The sequence below is a fragment of the Medicago sativa genome, chromosome 7, assembly GCF_051527215.1.
Source record: "Medicago sativa cultivar Bolivia chromosome 7, Bolivia_mono, whole genome shotgun sequence".
Lineage (NCBI taxonomy): Eukaryota > Viridiplantae > Streptophyta > Magnoliopsida > Fabales > Fabaceae > Medicago > Medicago sativa.
This window is the reverse complement of record NC_140755.1, coordinates 47,171,775-47,191,136: the sequence shown is the minus strand read 5'-3', so window position 1 is coordinate 47,191,136 and position 19,362 is coordinate 47,171,775.

The window sequence follows — 19,362 nt, the reverse complement described above, 5'->3', positions numbered from 1 at the left end:
GAAGTTTCCTTTTCTTTTTCTTAAACAAAAATCTTAATGAATTTTAATCATACTTGGATTTCTTTTGCAAAAGAACTAATTCCACCTCACATTTTTCCAAATCTTATGCCCTTGAGGCCTCTCTCTCTCATTCTTCAAAATTCCATTTTCAAACTTAAAATCAATCAACAAAAACAAAAACATTTTTTGGAAGAGAACTACGGTGGGTTTGATCCCTTAAAAGGGTACGTAGGCAAGGAACCAATATTCCTTCAATTCAAATAAAAACAAAAATTCAAACACATCTTTTCTCCCTCCAACTCTTGACTTAGTAAACTCTTAGGTGTAAATATCATTTTTCAAATAGCATTTAAAAATAAAGCGCGCACGTAGAAAGTAAAGACGGTTCCTATAGGATACTATAGTCGTTATGGGTGCCTAACACCTTCCCGTAGCAAAAACAACTCCCGGACCTCGATTCTCAAGGGTTTTGCTTATTTTTCCCTTCCCAACAAAAAATGAGATATCAAAGGTTAAAAAGGTTCAAACTTAATCAATGTTTGACACCCGAAAAACCAAGATAAAACAGCTGGCGACTTCACTGGGGATATTCGAGAGTTACGCCTAGTCTTTATTTTTCACGCTTGCGCTTTTGTTTTTACTTACTCCTTTTTGCTTTCTTATGTGAATAAATGTTTAAATTCTTGCTAACGTGTGGGGGTGAGGATATCAAAAGTCCTACACCCGGACTGAGTGAACTTAGGATTTAGGGGGGATATAATTGACAATTCATTCCGAGGGTTGCCTCGTGTATTGGATTATGCGATCAATCCCACATAGCTGAGGCATTTTTGGGGTGATGTTGTCGGCGCGTGTTGTCGCGTTTAGGCATTTTACTTCTAATTGTTCTATGACGCTATGAACCGTAGATAACCGAACTCATCCATGACCATTTTCTAGGACGTAGTGCGGAGGCTAAACCGATTGTTGTCTCGAGTTTTAGTCGTCACGCGATACTACACTTAAGTTAGACCTTCTTACGGATAATCATGGAGCGAGTGTTTGTCTTATGACACCATGATATGCGTGGGAGAGGTTGCGACTTGGGAACTTTTAGAACCCGGTTACTATTATCCAAAGCCCTAGATTCATCGGACACCGTGTCCACCCATGACCCCTTGACTTTGAATCTCAACCCATCATGTTTTCTCCGTACTCGAAACATGATCATGCATACATGCATACATGCATAAACTTTTTTCCATGCATTTATCGAAGGGGCTTAGACAAGTTGAATTTGTAAACATTGTAGGAATGGGGAAGACTAAGTCCTACAAGTTCAAGGAAGTGGATTTGGCTAGTTTGAGAGATTTGGCACTCAAGATCAAGGATCCGACCGGTTTCCGACGTCGTTACGGGGACTTACTTACTCTTCTCCGGACTAATGTGGATGAGAAGCTTGTACACACTCTAGTACAGTTTTATGATCGGGACTATCGGTGCTTCACTTTTCCCGACTTTCAGTTGATGCCCACACTCGAGGCTTATTCTTGCTTGATGGATCTATCTATTGTTAAGGGGGTACCTTTTGCGGGACTTGAGAATCCTCCTACTCCTTTGGTTATTGCCTGTGATCTCTATCTCAAGACTACTGATGTTTCCAAGAATCTTGTCACTAAGGCTCACATCCGAGGATTCACTTTGGACTACTTACTTGAGAAAGCCAACCTCAAAACCACTTGTCAGGACACTCTTGAGGCTATTCTTGCACTACTCATCTATGGGCTTATTCTCTTTCCGAATCTTGATGACTTCGTGGATATGAATGCTATTATGATCTTCCGTTCCAAGAATCCGGTTCCTACATTGCTAGCTGACACATACCATGCTATTCACGATCGATCCAGCAAGGGTCGTGGATACATTCTTTGCTGTGTACCTCTCCTCTATAGGTGGTTTATTTCGCACCTTCCGAAGTCTTTCCATGATAATCCAGAGAATTGGACCATTTCACAGAGGATCATGGCTCTCACCCCTAATGAAGTAATTTGGCTCACTCCCGCTGCTAGAGTCAAAGAAATCATCTTCGGTGGTGGGAAGTTTCTTAATGTACCTCTTCTTGGTACCCAGGGTGGAATCAACTATAACCCGGAGCTCGCCTTGCGACAATTTGGTTTCCCGATGAAAGAGAAGCCTATCTATCTTGGTACATCTCCTTACTTCTTCCATTACTCCAATGCTCCAACAGGAATAAGAGAAGATTTCATAGAGGCTTGGTCCAAACTTCGGAAGAAAGAGGTGAAGCATATAGGTGTGAGGTCCGGTATTGCTCATGAGGCCTATACTCAGTGGGTGATAAACCAGGCTGAGAAGATTGGCATGCCTTACCCCGCCATGAGATATGTGTCTGCATCTATTCCGACCATGCCTTTGCCTCTACCACCACCTACTCAAGAGATGTATCAGGAGCATCTAGCTATGGAGAGCCGAGAGAAGCATCAGTGGAAGACTAGATACTATGAGGCTGATAATTTGATCATGACTTTGGATGGAAAAGATGAACAGAAGACTCATGAGGTTTTGACATTGAAGAAAGCGTTGGCTAAAGCAAGGAAAGAAGTTGAAGAAAAGGATAAGTTGCTTATGAGAGATTCCAAGAGGGCTAGGGGTGCCCATAACTTCTATGCCCGATACTGCAGTTATGAGTCTGAGGATGATGCTTCCACTTCCTATGCTTGAGGATTTCTGTTTCCCGTTGTTATTTCTAGTTGTTATTGTTGTTTTACATTTCAAAGTTTATCCTTCGGCTTAGTAATTCAAAGGGGATTATCTTGTAAAACCTTATGATGTTTAAATGTTTCAGTGTGTTTAGTAATGTTTACAAATTTCTAATTTCGTCTAAAACCCTTCGATAACATAAAAAGAGTCTTTTTTCCATATGCATCTACACATCTCATGCATCATATGCATTCATTGGTCACAAAAGACTTCTCTCGTGCTCATTGCCTCCTGGTTCTTCTGTCGCAGTCTGAAAAGTGGCTCGTGCTCGCAAGATTCATCAACCAGACAGAGTTCATCAAACAAGATTATACAAGAGAAGAAACATGGCTAACTTTGAAGAAGAAAATGCTCAGCTCCGTGCCAAATTGGCCGCTATGAAAGAAGACTTGGCTAAGGCTCATGACACTATGTCTACTCTGATGGCTGCACAAGAACAACCAGCCACGTCTGTTCCAGCTTCTACTGAAATGATTCCATCCATCCCATTATCTGCCATGGCTTCTGATGCTCGGTTTGTTATGCCCAATGGACGCCCTTATGGACTCTCAGCTTTCTATGCTCCTAATACTGCGGCTGGTATTTCTGGTATTGGCAATCAAGGACAGATTCCTGTGACAACCTTTGCTTCTACATCTACCTCTATGCCTCAAGTGACTACTGTTGTTACCGACCCTATTGTACACACTGTGCAACAGGTAATCGATGTTGACACACCTCGTGGACAGGACCCTATAATGGAGGCTATGAGAAAACAGTTAAGAGAGCTAGCCGATGAGCTCCGTGAGGTCAAAGCTAACCGTGGAAACGGTGTTTCTGCTAAGGCTCGCGATCTATGCCTGGTATCCCGATTTGAGGTTCCTAAGAAGTTCAAAGTGCCAGATTTTGATAAATACAATGGAACTTCTTGCCCACATAGCTATGTCATTCGGTACGTCCGAAAGATGGCCAACTACGCAGATAATGATGCGCTGATGATCCACTGCTTCCAGGATAGCTTGATGGAAGATACGGCAGACTGGTACACTAGTTTAAGTAAAGACAATATCCATACTTTTGAGGAACTCGCTGCTGCTTTTGAAAATCATTATGAGTTTAACACCCGCTTGAAGCCGAATAGGGATTCTCTTAAGTCTTTGTCTCAGAAGTCAGATGAAACCTTCCGTGAATATGCTCAGAGATGGAGAGGGGCAGCTGCCCGTGTTTCTCCTCGGCTTGATGAGGAACAACTGACACAAACATTCTTCAAAACTTTGAAGAAGGAATATGTTGAAAGAATGATAGTCTCTGCTCCGAATAATTTCTCCAACATGGTTACTATGGGAACTCGTCTAGAGGAGGCCGTCAGAGAAGGTATCATTGTTCTTGAAAAGGGTGAGTCCTCGGCTAGCACCCTAAAGAAGTATGGTAATGGCCACCATAAAAAGAAAGAATCCGAAGTAGGGATGGTATCTGGTAACCAGTCTACAGCTGCTGCTCAGTTACCTCTGCCCTACCAATATATGCAGTACTCTCAACATCCTTTCTTCCCCCCCATTCTATCAGCAATATCCTCTGCCATCGGGTCAACCACCAGTGCCCGTTAATGCCATTGCTCAGCAAGCACAACAACAGCCTCCTGCTCCACAGCAACAGCAGCAACAACAGGGTCCTCGGCCCAAGACTTATTTTCCACCAATACCAATGCGGTATGATGATCTGTTCCCAACTCTACTCGCTAAAGGCCACTGCGTCACCAGACCAGGCAAGCCTCCGCCTACGCCATTGCCTCCCAGGTTCTGACAGGATCTCACATGTGAATTCCATCAGGGCGCTCAAGGCAACGATGTGGAAGGTTGATATGCCTTGAAGTACGTTGTGAAGGATCTGATAGACAAGGGACGGCTGACTTTTGAAAATAGTGTTCCCCATGTTCTTGACAATCCACTTCCAAACCATGCTGCTGTTAACGTGATCGAGGCTTTCGAAGGAGTTCGTGTTCCTCGAGAGGCTCCCACTTTAGATGTCCGTAATGTTGCTACTCCTTTGGTGCCACTACATGTCAAACTTTGCCAGGCTTCTATGTTTAATCACGATCATGCTTCTTATTCAGTATGTCTTCAAAATCCTATGGGTTGTTGTGTGGTGCAAGGTGATATACAGGGCCTAATGGATGATAAACACTTGATTGCCAGTGATGTTTGTGTGATTGTGCCAGTGTTTCATGATTCTCCTGCTGGAAGTATATCTCAGACAAGGAATGTTGAACCCTTAGTAATCAGGTTACCCGGTCCGGTATCTTATGCCTCTACTAAGGCAATCCCTTACAAGTATGATGCAACTATGATTGAGTATGGGGTGGAAGTGCCTCTGGTATCCCCAGCTACGACTGGTAACGTTGCTGGAGAAATTACAACTCTGAGAAGCGGAAAGGTCCGTCCACCCTTGTTCCAAAAGAAGGTGGTTACACCTGTTGCCACAATAACTCCACCAGTTGCTCCTCCTATTGACAAGAACACCGGCCCATCAGGCCAGTCTATTGAAGGATCTAATCTGGACGAAATTCTGAGGCTTATTAAAAAGAGCGATTATAAGATTGTAGACAAGCTGCTGCAAACTCCGTCAAAAATATCCATCTTGTCTCTGCTCCTGAGCTCAGAAGCTCACAGAAAAGTGTTAATGAAGGTACTGGAACAGGCCTATGTTGATCATGAAGTCTCCGTGGATCAGTTCAATGGAATAGTGGGTAACATCACTGCTTGCAATAACTTGGGGTTTGGTGACGATGAGCTCCCCGAAGCAGGAAAACACCACAACTTAGCTTTGCATATCTCAGTGCACTGTAAGTCTGACATGATATCCAATGTGTTGGTGGACACTGGATCATCCTTAAATGTAATGCCTGAGTCTACATTGAGACAGTTGGGTCATCATGGAATTTCTCTGAGGGGAAGGAGTTATTTGGTTAAGGCGTTTGACGGATCTCTTAAAGATGTTCTTGGAGAAGTAGATTTGCCAATTACCATTGGTCCTGAGACGTTCCAGATCACTTTCCAGGTCATGGACATCAATGCTTCTTATAGTTGTCTCCTCGGAAGACCGTGGATTCACGATGCTGGGGCAGTAACTTCTACTCTGCACCAAAAGCTCAAGTTTGTGAAGAATGGTAAGCTTGTCACTATACTTGGTGAAGAAGCGTATCTGGTTAGCCAAGTGTCATCTTTCTCTTGTGTTGAAGCAGGGTCCGCTGAAGGCACGTCATTTCAAGGCTTGACTGTTGAAGGTGCAGGACCCCGTAGAGCTAGTGCTAGTATGGCTTCATTGAAAGACGCCCAGAAAGCTGTTCAAGAGGGGCAAGCTGCAGGCTGGGGCAAAGTGATACAGATTTTGGAGAATAAGCGTAAAGAGGGCCTTGGGTTCTCCCCGACCTCAGGCGTTTCAACAGGAACTTTCTATAGTGCTGGGTTCATTAATGCTATTGCTGAAGATGCTGCTGAAAATAGTTGTGTGCCTACGTTTGTTGTACCAGGAGGCACCGTGAGAAATTGGGAGGCCATTGATGTTCCTTTAGTCATGCATGCTTCCATGTAATGTGTCTTGTTGCTCATGCTTTTCTTTGTTTTCAAAATAACAATCCTTTCGCTCTGCCCAAGGCGAAAGTGATATCTTTGTAAGGGCATGTTTGTTTCGAAATTGCCGTTATCAATAAAAGTTGTCGTCTTTCTCACGACCCTTAGTTTTTTGTACTTTTTAGTGCCTTTTTCTTGGAAATAATGGTAATGCCAGAAAAAACCAAAACATCTGTATTTTCTTATTAATTTCAAAAATCTGCATGAAAATCATTTTTCTAAAATCATCCCAATCATATTGTGCAGATTGAACCATAATAAACCCGTTGAACACAGTAACCCTATGGTTCCTCCAAATTTTGAATTCCCTGTATATGAAGCTGAAGATGAGGAAGATGATGAAGAGATACCGTATGAGATCACTCGACTGCTTGAGCAAGAAAGAAGAGCCATTCAGCCTCACCAGGAAGAGATTGAGCTCATCAACCTTGGTACTGACGAGAACAAACGAGATATCAAGATTGGTGCTGCACTTGAGCCAGAAGTGAAAAAGAAGATTACTCAGCTTTTCCATGATTATCCAGACGTCTTTGCATGGTCCTATGAAGATATGACGGGTCTAGATCCCAAGATTGTGGAGCATCGGATACCGACAAGACCTGAATGTCCTCCTGTCAAACTGAAATTGAGAAGGTCCCGTCCAGACACGGCTCTTAAGATCAAGGCTGAGGTGCAAAAGCAAATTGATGCGGGCTTCCTCATGACAGCTGAATATCCTGAGTGGATTTCCAACATTGTACCAGTACCAAAGAAAGATGGGAAAGTTCGAATGTGTGTTGATTACAGAGATTTGAATAAAGCCAGTCCAAAAGATAACTTCCCATTGCCTCATATTGATGTGCTCGTTGACAGTACTGCTCAATCCAAAGTGTTCTCCTTTATGGATGGTTTCTCTGGCTATAACCAGATACGGATGTCACCTGAAGATAGAGAAAAGACGTCCTTCATCACTCCGTGGGGAACGTTCTGTTATAAAGTGATGCCGTTTGGCTTGATAAATGCTGGTGCTACCTATCAAAGAGGTATGACTACTCTGTTTCATGATATGATTCACAAAGAAATTGAAGTGTATGTTGATGACATGATTGTGAAATCAGGTGATGAAGAGCAACATGTTGTGTATTTGAAAAAGATGTTTGAAAGATTGAGAAAGTACAAGCTGCGATTGAATCCTAACAAGTGCACATTTGGTGTAAGATCTGGAAAGTTGCTAGGCTTCATTGTCAGTCAAAGAGGCATTGAAGTTGATCCTGACAAAGTCCGAGCCATCAGAGAGATGCCGGCCGCTTAAACTGAAAAGCAAGTCAGAGGTTTCCTCGGACGCCTGAATTACATTTCAAGGTTTATATCTCACATGACTACTACCTGTGGACCAATTTTCAAATTACTCAGAAAGAATCAGCATGTTGTATGGAATGATGAATGCCAGGAAGCTTTTGATAGCATTAAAGAATACTTGTTGGAACCACATATCCTTGTCCCGCCAGTGGAAGGAAGGCCTTTGATTATGTACCTGTCAGTGTTAGATGATTCTGTGGGTTGTGTTCTCGGTCAACAAGACGAGACTAGAAAGAAAGAACATGCTATCTACTATCTGAGCAAGAAGTTCACCGACTGTGAGGCTCGGTATACAATGCTTGAAAAGACTTGTTGTGCTTTAGCTTGGGCTGCCAAACGCCTACGTCATTATATGGTGAATCATACAACTTGGTTGATATCCCGAATGGATCCAATCAAGTACATCTTTGAGAAACCTGCTGTTACTGGAAAGATTGCACGTTGGCAAATGTTGTTGTCTGAATATGATATTGTGTACAAAGCTCAGAAAGCAATCAAGGGAAGTATCCTTGCTGAGCATCTTGCTTGTCAACCTCTTGATGATTACCAGCCGATCAAGTTTGATTTCCCTGATGAAGAGATTATGTATCTAAAAGCCAAAGACTGTGAAGAACCATTGATCAATGAAGGGCCGGATCCCAATTGCAAATGGGGATTGGTATTTGATGGTGCTGTCAATGCTTATGGTAAAGGAATTGGGGCCATTATTGTAACTCCGCAGGGACACCACATTCCCTTCACTGCACAAATAACTTTTGAATGCACAAACAACGTGGCTGAATATGAAGCATGCATCTTGGGCATTGAAGAAGCCATTGATATGAGAATTAAGCACCTCGACGTCTATGGAGACTCTGCACTTGTTATTAATCAGATAAAGGGTCAATGGGAGACTCATCATGAGAAGCTGATCCCTTACCGTAACTATGCAAGACGCCTGTTGACATACTTTACAAAGGTTGAGCTGCATCATATCCCTCGGGATGAAAACCAGATGGCTGATGCTCTTGCTACTTTGTCTTCCATGTTTCGCGTGAACCACTGGAATGATGTGCCCGTAATCAAGGTACAGCGTCTTGATAGACCCGCTCATGTGTTTACTATTGAAAATATGCCAGATCAGGCTGATGAAGATGTGAATGATGGAAAACCTAGGTATTATAATATCAAACAGTTCTTGCAGAATCATGAATATCCACATGGTGCCTCCAATAGGGATAAGAAGACTTTGAGGAGATGGGCTAGCAGATTCCTTCTGGACGGAGAAATCCTATACAAGAGGAACTATGAAATGGTCTTGTTGAGATGTGTTGATAAACAAGAAGCTGAGAAATTGATGCATGATGTACATGACGGTACCTTTGGGACCCATGCTACAGGTCACACTATGTCAAGAAAACTGTTAAGAGCCGGCTATTACTGGATAACTATGGAGCGTGACTGCTACAGGCATGCCAAGAGATGCCACAAATGTCAAATCTATGCTGACAAGATTCATGTGCCTCCACATGCTCTCAATGTTATATCTTCCCCATGGCCTTTCTCTATGTAGGGCATTGACATGATCGGAAGAATTGAACCAAAAGCTTCTAACGGACATCGTTTCATTCTGGTGGCAATTGATTATTTCACCAAGTGGGTTGAAGCTGCTTTCTATGCAAACCTGACCAAGCAAGTGGTAGTGAAGTTTATCAAGAATAACATCATCTGCCGATACGGTGCTCCCAACAAGATCATCACTGACAATGGTTCCAATCTGAACAATAGCATGATGCAAGCTTTATGTGAAGGATTCAAGATTGAAAATCACAACTCTTCTCCTTATAGGCCTCAGATGAATGGTGCAGTTGAGGCCGCTAACAAAATTATCAAGAAGATTGTTCAGAAGATGGTCACTACTTACAAAGACTGGCATGAGATGTTACCGTTTGCCTTGCATGGTTACCGTACTACAGTGCGTAGTTCAACCGGGCCAACTCCCTTTTCTTTGGTATATGGCATGGAAGCAGTTCTCCCTCTGGAAGTGGAGATTCCATCTCTTCGAGTGATCATGGAAGCAAAATTAACTGAGGCTGAATGGTGTCAAAGTCGGTATGATCAGTTGAATTTGATTGAAGAGAAACGTATGGATGCTATGGCTCATGGACAGTTGTATCAAGTACGAATGAAGAATGCTTTTGACAAGAAAGTCCGACCTCGAGAATTCAAGGAAGGCGAACTTGTATTGAAAAGAAGGATAAGCCAGCAACCCGACCCAAGGGGCATGTGGACACCTAACTATGAAGGTCCTTATGTTGTCAAGAAGGCTTTCTCTGGTGGTGCTTTGATCCTTACACACATGGATGGTGTTGAACTTCCGAATCCTGTAAATGCCGATATAGTCGAGAAATACTTTGTCTAGAAAGAAAAGAACAGCGTGGTAGGTCGAAAACCCGAAAGGGCGACCTAGGCAAAAATGCGCTTCCCGGTGGATCGAAAACCCGAAAGGGCGATCCAGGTAAAAGTTAGGGACCAAAAAATTGAATATGAAAAAGCTCGCTGAGATTGACGCAACTCAGGCATGAATGAGCGTCTCGATGAGCCGAAAACCCGAAAAGGCGGTTCATGCAAAAATGAGATTGATAGTAAAAGACAAGTAACTATATCTGGCAAATCACCATCACCCCTTGGGGCATCTGCAGCTGTCAATGATCGTCTTCATCAGAAGCTTCTGTACTTGTGAATTCAAAATTTCTATGAAATGTAGCGGTCATCGTGTTCAATGTACCACCAACCAATAAAATTACCATTCTCCAAGCTTTGTAAATCCGTGGAGTTATGCCTTTGGCTGACTCTCATTCTTCTACATCAATTTGAGCCTGTGCTGTTGTTTGAAACTCTATTTTCTTTCTATTTTCAATACTGTATACAAAATATTTTCTTTCTATTTGATAATGCCAATGTCTGAAACGAGCATCTTTGAAAATTGAAGAACCTTTTTCTGTCTATTTTGAAAGCAAACCTGAGCAACAGGATACATTCCAGTGAAACATGCATGAATAAATGAATGTCAATGTCCATTTCAATACATGTTACGAGCAGGTTACTCCCCAGGATGATCTGTGGTCAATGGCAAGAATGAAAAACAGAATGAAAATGCAAATGAAAAGCTCGCTAAGACGAAAACCCGAAAGGGCAGCTTAGGCAAAAATGAGCACCCCGCTGATTGACAACCTATGAAGGCAATTCAGGCAAAAATGGGGCAATGAAAAGAATTTATTCCCGGTGAATTGAAAACCCGAAAGGGGGGTTCAAGCAAAAATGGGATTGAAGAATGAAAAATGAAAGAACGAAAGAATGAAAAGCATTGACCACAGATGCGAACATCCAATGTTTACCCAGCACTGACACGCCTAGCAATGGCGACTTGTATCAAAGAATCTCCCAAGGTCCCTCTTCTACAAGTTTGTATGGGATATGATATATTGCCCTCAGCCATGGCTTCGATACGTCTCTCAACGATGATCACTCCAAAGAGGATTCCTGTGTACATGTTATAGCACGAGCCACCACGTGCCCAATCTTCCAATGTTTTGTCTGTCTCTGTGAAACTTCTCTGCCAAAGTTGTAAACCAATCATGCATTTCCAAGCAGTCATACATGCATAATCATTCTATGTGCTCATACATTTGATAATATTGTTATACCATACATACATGTTGCATTTCCAGTCTCAAACTCCAATTCAACTCAATCTCAACTTCCAATTCAATTCAGTTTCAAACTCTCAATTCAATGCCTATGTCTACGTCTATGTCTCTGTTAAACTCTCAATTCAACACCATGTCTATGTCTATGTCTCTGACTATTTTCAACTTCCAATTTCTCTTTCAATATCAACTTTCAATTCAATTCAATGTCTCAATCAATGCTAATTCACTCTCAATTTGCTTTTGGGCCAACAATAATGGTCATGTCTATCTTCAAATCAAATCAATCTCAGTCTACCCTCAATTTGTATCTTGTTCAATCAAAAAATCAAACCTCCAATGTATCTTGCTATATGTCTTGTTATTGTTCAAGTGGCTAGTTCGATCCAAAGAACAGCTTGTACCTACTTACATGCCTATGTTTCCGGTCAAATGACAAGTTCGATCCAAAGAACAGTTTGTACCCTGCTTATGTTTTGTTATCGGTCAAACGACAAGTTCGATCCAAAGAACAGTTTGCACCAACCTACATGTTGTGATTTTGATTAAGCCGCAAGTTCGATCCAAAGAACAGCTTGTATCAGCCTTTTGTATGTGCCTCTAGGTCAAATAGCAAGTTTGATCCAAAGAACAGTTTGTACCTGCCTATCTGTTTGTGTTTTCAATCAAGTAGCAAGTTCGATCCAAAGAACAACTTGTATCTTCCTATATGTCTATATTTTCGGTCAAGTGACAAGTTCGATCCAAAGAACAGCTTGTACCTGTCTTGTATTTCTATTCCCAGTCAAGCAGCAAGTTCGATCCAAAGAACAGCTTGCACCCATCTCTTGTTTGTATTTCTTGGTCAAGTGGCTAGTTCGATCCAAAGAACAGCTTGTACCTGCCTTTTGTCCCCTGGTTTATCTACCTTGTCAATGTCTACCGAGATCCCCAGTGATATGACATGCTTTGTAGATTCCAGTTGTTTGTCTTGCATTCATGATCGAAATGTTGCATGGCATTCATGTCTTTGAAAATGAGAGAGCGTATTTTTATGTCCAAAAACAGTGCAAATGTTAATATTTAAGTATCTCCGTCCCGTCAGATCAAAGACTTCGTCTCTTGACCCTCCGGACAAAAAAACTTAAATAGGGGCAGCTGTTATACCCTAATTTTGGACCTAAAAATACTTGCTCAAAATGTTTTTCTATTTTTGATATGTGTCTATTACTCTTGAAAGATTGCCAATTTGCTATTATTTTACACTGATATTTTACCCTGCTTTATCTTCCAATTTTGCCTCAAAAATCTTTTCAAACTGTGAATTTGTCTATGCTTTCTTGCATTTAAAACCATCCAAATGTTTTTCTTGCATATCAAGTCATTTTGAAGTTGTCTCTGATCAATTGCATGTTTTTCTGCACTTTATTTCAATGTTATTTGCAAAATTCATAACAAAGGGGTATTTTAGTCATTTCATGTATCCAACTTCATTTTAATCTCTGAAATTGCCTCTGAGTCTTTTCAATTGGTTTGAATAAAGTCTTGTCTTAATTCTATGTCAAAATCCATTCCAAAATTACATTTTGAGTCAGTTTAGCCCCTAGGGGCAATTTAGTCATTTCCTGTGTTAAAATTCCTTTTAATCCCTAAAAATTGTCTCTGAGCCTTTTCAATTTGTTGTATGAGCCTTTGTTTCAACTCCATGTTAAAATCCATGTCAAAAATTGCATCTGAGTCATGTTGAGTCAGTTTAGTCCCTAGGGGCATTTTGGTCATTTCACATGAAATTTTAGCAGAGAGAGGTTACTTTGAAGTACCTCATTTAGTAGTTGGTTCATTTTAGTCCTTTTTGTGTTTTTTATTAGTTTCACTTTACGTTGTTTACAATTTACATTTTTACCCAATTTTATTTTAATTGCATTTTAATCCTCAAAGTTTTATTATTTGCATTTCAGTCCTCAAAGTTTTATTATTTGTACTTTAGCCCCATTTTTCATTTCATGTCCTCTGAGTGGTTCAAGTTGTTTTTTTAGTCCTTTGACAGTTTACATTTTAGTCCTCAAAATGTTTTAATTTCATTTTTAGTCCCTTTTCCATTATTGCATTTTGGTCCATGTATTTTCAATAATTGCAGAAAGGTCCTTAGATCCGAAACTCAGCAAGGCCGAGTTAGTTACAAGTCCAGACAGGTGTCAACAGCCCATTGGCTATCAAGTACACATGGCAACCTATATAAAGGGCCAACTCTTCAATGCACAGAATGAATCCCATTCATAACACGCCACATCACAAACACCATTCCACAATTCTCTCTCCAGAATCAAAGATCAAAATCATAACCATTTCCAGAAATCATCAAGAACATTCATCAAACCCTAATTTCCCAGAACCAAAAATTGAATCAAATTGAAGTAAATTCATCACAGTTCTCAGAGATTCACGTTTGAATCTTCATCATCGAACTAGAAAAACTGCAATTCAAGCACAAATTCAAAGAATTCGTACGATCACAGTGAGAGAAGTGAGAAGAAGAGAGAATTGAAGCAAGTTCTGAACCAGTGAAGAAGAAAGAGAGAAGAACACTGATTTATTTTCGGTCCAAACTTACCAGAAGCTTTCAAGGATCTTTTTGTTCGAATCTCCAATTCAAAGTTCAGGTAATCATCAAAACTTCTTCGTTTTCATTGCAAAAGCTCATCGAAGGTTCACAACCACAAATAAAAGGTGAATCGAAGTAGATTAACACGTTCTCAGACTTGTTCTTTCAAGGAACTTTGAAAAGATTCGAAAAAGTTTGAAACCGAAACCCTAAAAATGTAAATCTACGAAGATTCACCGTTTATTTGCGAAATCTAAGTTCATATTCATAACCAGCGTAGAAAATAGATTAGATTAGGGTTTCGTTTCAAGAAGTTTCGAAAAGATTTGAAAACATAGAAACCGAAAGATTCAAGTGTAGATCTGCTCGTATCTAAGCCTCGTTTCGAAAAACTAAGTTCAGATTCATAATCAGCTTGAAGAATAGAACAAGTTAGGGTTTAGATCCATGAAAATCAAACTTGCTTGAAGTGTTGCCGGAATCTGGAATTCACGGCGGAGACGATGAAGATTCCGATGAATCTTCATCGTCCTCAGCCGTTTCTTTCCAGAAACCGGCGGTGGAGATGAACACCGGTGAAGAGAGAAGTGAGAGCTTCTCTCACTAGAACGAGAGTTAGAGAGAGAAAGAAAAGGGGAAAATGAAGAAAACGTGAGAACAAGGCTTATATAAGCCTCAAGAGTGCTTCCTCACCGTTAGATCTAGGGTTTGATGGAGCTGGATCAATCCAACGCTCCTGATGCGTTTGGATAGTCCAGATCCATCAAAGACCTTGGGCCTGGGCTTCTTTATACTGGATTTCGTTTTCTTGCTTTGGTTTTGCTATTTCAACACTGTTTCTTGCTGTTTGCACCCCTATGTGTTCAAAACTTTGATAAAAAATTCCTAAAAATTTTCTATTGCTTTTCTTGATATTTTTGTTGATTCTTAGTGATTTTTACCTGTTAAAATTGGTTAGAAAAATATAAGTGAAAGGTGGATTTCTTGATTAAGTTTAGCACTTATAATTTTGTTAAAATCTTGTTAAAGCTTCCAAAATTGTGTGGAAATATTTGTGAATGTCATGGGTACTTGAGACTTGTTCTTTGTGATATCTTTGCATATTAAAAGCTATAAAAATATATGTGATGTTTCTCATTAATATTTTCACTTGTTTTGTTAAAATTTTGTGAACTTTTACTATGTTCTTGATTCTAATACTTTGATACATGATAGTGCTACTTGATGAGTGATTCTATGATATATATGCCTCTGAATTTGTGGTTATTTTACTATTTGGTGTGCTGATTTGTGATTACTGGTTTTATAAGTCATGTAAATGTTTGTTTGTGAAAATAAAGTGCCAAGTGTGTCTAAAATACATCATGATTCTTGACTTGAATGGGTTCTTATAAATCTCATATCATTGATTGTGATGAAACCTTTGAAAATTGTCATGATATGGGAATTATAGGTCATATACTTGTCTTGATATTATGATAAATTTTAGGAATATTTTGCTAAGAGTTTTGTCTCCTCTTGTGTTAAGTTTTTGCTACTTTGTTTAAAATTTCTCTTCTATTATGCCATGTTATGTTACTAACCCTCTCATCCATAGTTCATTCATAGCATTCTCATCCCATCCCTCTAGATTTAATTTTCTTGCAATTTACATTTCTTGCAAAGAATTAGGATGTAAAGACCTAGGAATTTTGTAATTTTCTTTATATTTTTTAATTTCTTGCAAGACCATAGCATGTAAACTAGGGCATATGTAAAGGACAATGGACTCTAATGATGTACACCGACACAAGCACCGACACATGCACACGTATCACATGGTTACTTTAGATGAATGTTTAGGGAATGTATGCTTTAGATGTATGCTTAGGAATCGCGATACTTAGAAAAATTCTCTTTTCCAAAAAATGTGAACAACTTCACTCAAATATTTTTCTGAATAAACCTTGGGATCAAAATCCCATTGAAGTTTCCTTTTCTTTTTCTTAAACAAAAATCTTAATGAATTTTAATCATACTTGGATTTCTTTTGCAAAAGAACTAATTCCACCTCACATTTTTCCAAATCTTATGCCCTTGAGGCCTCTCTCTCTCTCATTCTTCAAAATTCCATTTTCAAACTTAAAATCAATCAACAAAAACAAAAACATTTTTTGGAAGAGAACTACGGTGGGTTTGATCCCTTAAAAGGGTACGTAGGCAAGGAACCAATATTCCTTCAATTCAAATAAAAACAAAAATTCAAACACATCTTTTCTCCCTCCAATTCTTGACTTAGTAAACTCTTAGGTGTAAATATCATTTTTCAAATAGCATTTAAAAATAAAGCGCGCGCGTAGAAAGTAAAGACGGTTCCTATAGGATACTATAGTCGTTATGGGTGCCTAACACCTTCCCGTAGCGAAAACAACTCCCGGACCTCGATTCTCAAGGGTTTTGCTTATTTTTCCCTTCCCAAGAAAAAATGAGATATCAAAGGTTAAAAAGGTTCAAACTTAATCAATGTTTGACACCCGAAAAACCAAGATAAAACACTACTCCTGCACAGCATCTACCCATCCATACAGACAGGTAGGCGGCAAAAACCACCGGCGGTAAGCTTTACATTAATCATAATCAACATAAACAAATATAAGCATTCATGGATTCATGGATAACACATATACATAACCATCCCTCATAGAATACTAGAATCACATGATTATTATCCCCCATTCCATACACCTCAAGCTATCACATTACTAACATAGCATAGCATGCATATTCAATCTCTAATCAAGTAATTGACATAAGCTCATCATTTATCAACATCAACCAATGAAAGGATTACTCACCTCATTCCTCATCTAGCATACTTAACTCAACAAGTACAATCCATCATTTCAAAGTTATAAGCAAGCAATCATCATTATCAAAAAAATCACCACATCATATACGTATATACATATACAAATCTCACCTCATCATTATTATCAAAATAATTATCATCAATAGATTCACCAAGTGTATAAGCACAAATAGGCAAGACATGCAATTAGAGCATAGATCATTTATTCACAACTGTCAACAAAATCCACCAATGCACATATACACCAATCCACATAATCACAACGTTCTCCAAATTTCACCAAAGCACAATTCACCAAGTCACATATTCAAATACGGCGCGACTCATCAACTAATCAAATGCATGCAATGTTCTAGACTCTTCTAAATGCATGTGGTACCAAACTCCTCCAAGGTCGTCACCTCATGATGCAACAAAAACATCATATGTAAGAGTCCATCTCCTCTTACAATTCACCTATGCAAAAGTCCATCTCCTTTTACATTTCAACATATGACTCGATATGATCATGATGCATGGACATACAACAACGACCCGATAATGCACAACTTCAACACAACAACTATCAATGACAATGTAAAAGTACACCTCCAATTACATTGACTAGTTCAACAACTTTTGCATTATCAAGTATACATGTTCACACATTAAACAATCACAATTCACATAAGAGTCATCATCGCACACATCAACATCAACTTACCAAATATCATAACAATTCCATATACTCTTCATAAATCAAGTAAAATGGATCAACACATCATTTCTTGATAACATCATATTCAATCATCCACAATCATCCACATATCATCAATTAATCATATAAAACCATTCATGAAAGATTTATAAGGCAATTGGTTTAAAAGAACCATTTTCAACCAAGTTCGTCTATCGGTATCTCATTTTCAAAATAATTGAAGTATTGAACCAAAACCAAACAAACAAGATCCAATGCCTCAACTAAGTATTCCCCTGGCTACATATAAGTACAGTAGGGTATACCTTGGCATTTCACCGGCTAAATATGACGAAATCATGAAATTCACAAAGTTCGCCTCATGGTGTCATTTTGCAAAACCAATTCATTTACGAAACAAAACCAAGTTAGATCCATCACATCATAGGTTAAATATCATTAAACACCTTAATTGAACTCATAATACATAAGTTTTAAAGTTTGGAAACAATCCATAAGTTTTGGGAAGACTTGGAAATAGTTATGCTAAGTTTCTTTAAAATTTCTCCATGACATACTTGAAGTGTTTTCATCGTAACTCAAAATCCAAAAAACAATTTCAAGTCAAACCAAAGTCATTGGAAAGCTAACAAAATTATCAAAAACTTTCATGTTTTTACCCAAGGCCAAGTAAAATCAGAAAAGGGCTGAAAAAGCACAAGAACGCAGCAAAAAACGAAATCTTGACAACACTCAGACGAAGGCACAACAAAGCAGTCACCCGTGAGGGGCTGTCTTGCTGTGCCCTGTAACAGCCCGATTTTCGCTAGTTTTTATTTTATTATTTATTTATGTGTGACATATGTGCTCTTATGTGATTATTTGCCTCTGTGTGTATTTTTGGTTGGGAATTGTAGAATTCGGTGTAGAAGGGTATTTTAGTCATTTTGGACTTAGGGGCATTTTGGTCATTTTGAGAGTAGGGGTAATTTTGTAATTTTGGATGAGGATTATTTTTAATGTTTAGTAGGAGTATTATTTTACCAAGTTACTAGAGAGGGTGTAGTAATTATTTTAATTACCATTAAGTGACCGTTAGTGTTATAATTTACCATTAAGTGAGTAGTGACATTTTGGGTGTTAGAATAGAAATGGGTTAGGCCCATTAAGGTTTAAGAGATAAGCCCAATTGAGTACAACTAGTATATAAACTCTAGTTGTTGGTAACACTAGGTTTTACAAACATTATTAATTTCATTTCATTTGGGAAGAGAAGAGATAGAGACTAGAGGCAACAATAACAACAAGGGTTAGAAGGCGAAGAGGGGATTCAACATCTAGGAGCAAAATTGAGGCTTGGGTTAGAGAATCTTGGTGTTAGAGGTAAGAGGGTTAGATTTCAACCATAATTCATAACTTTTTCTCTTTACCCATTTTTGTGAAATTGATGAATTGAATCTAATTGTTGTAAATTCGTGCATGATTGTTGTTGTTATGTTTGAGAACATGATTTATAAGATAATTGTATGTTAGTATGTGAATTAACATGTTTAATTGCATAGTTGTTGGTGCTTTGTGTTCTTGAGCAAGTTTGATAAAAATTGATGTTGTGATGTTGAATTATGCATGAATTTGTGTTCATTGGTTGTTGTTATTGATTTGGAATATGTTGTTGTTGAATTGGTGTTTTGGGTATCAAGATTGATGAATTGATGAAGAGATTTTGTATTGTTGTTGAAAGTTGAAGAAGTGATGATTATTTGGTAAATTTTGTTATGTTGATGCTTTAATTCCAAAACTTGTATGTGTTTAAGTGTATTGAACTTATATTGACCTATAAACACTTTCTGGAACTTGTTTTGGTG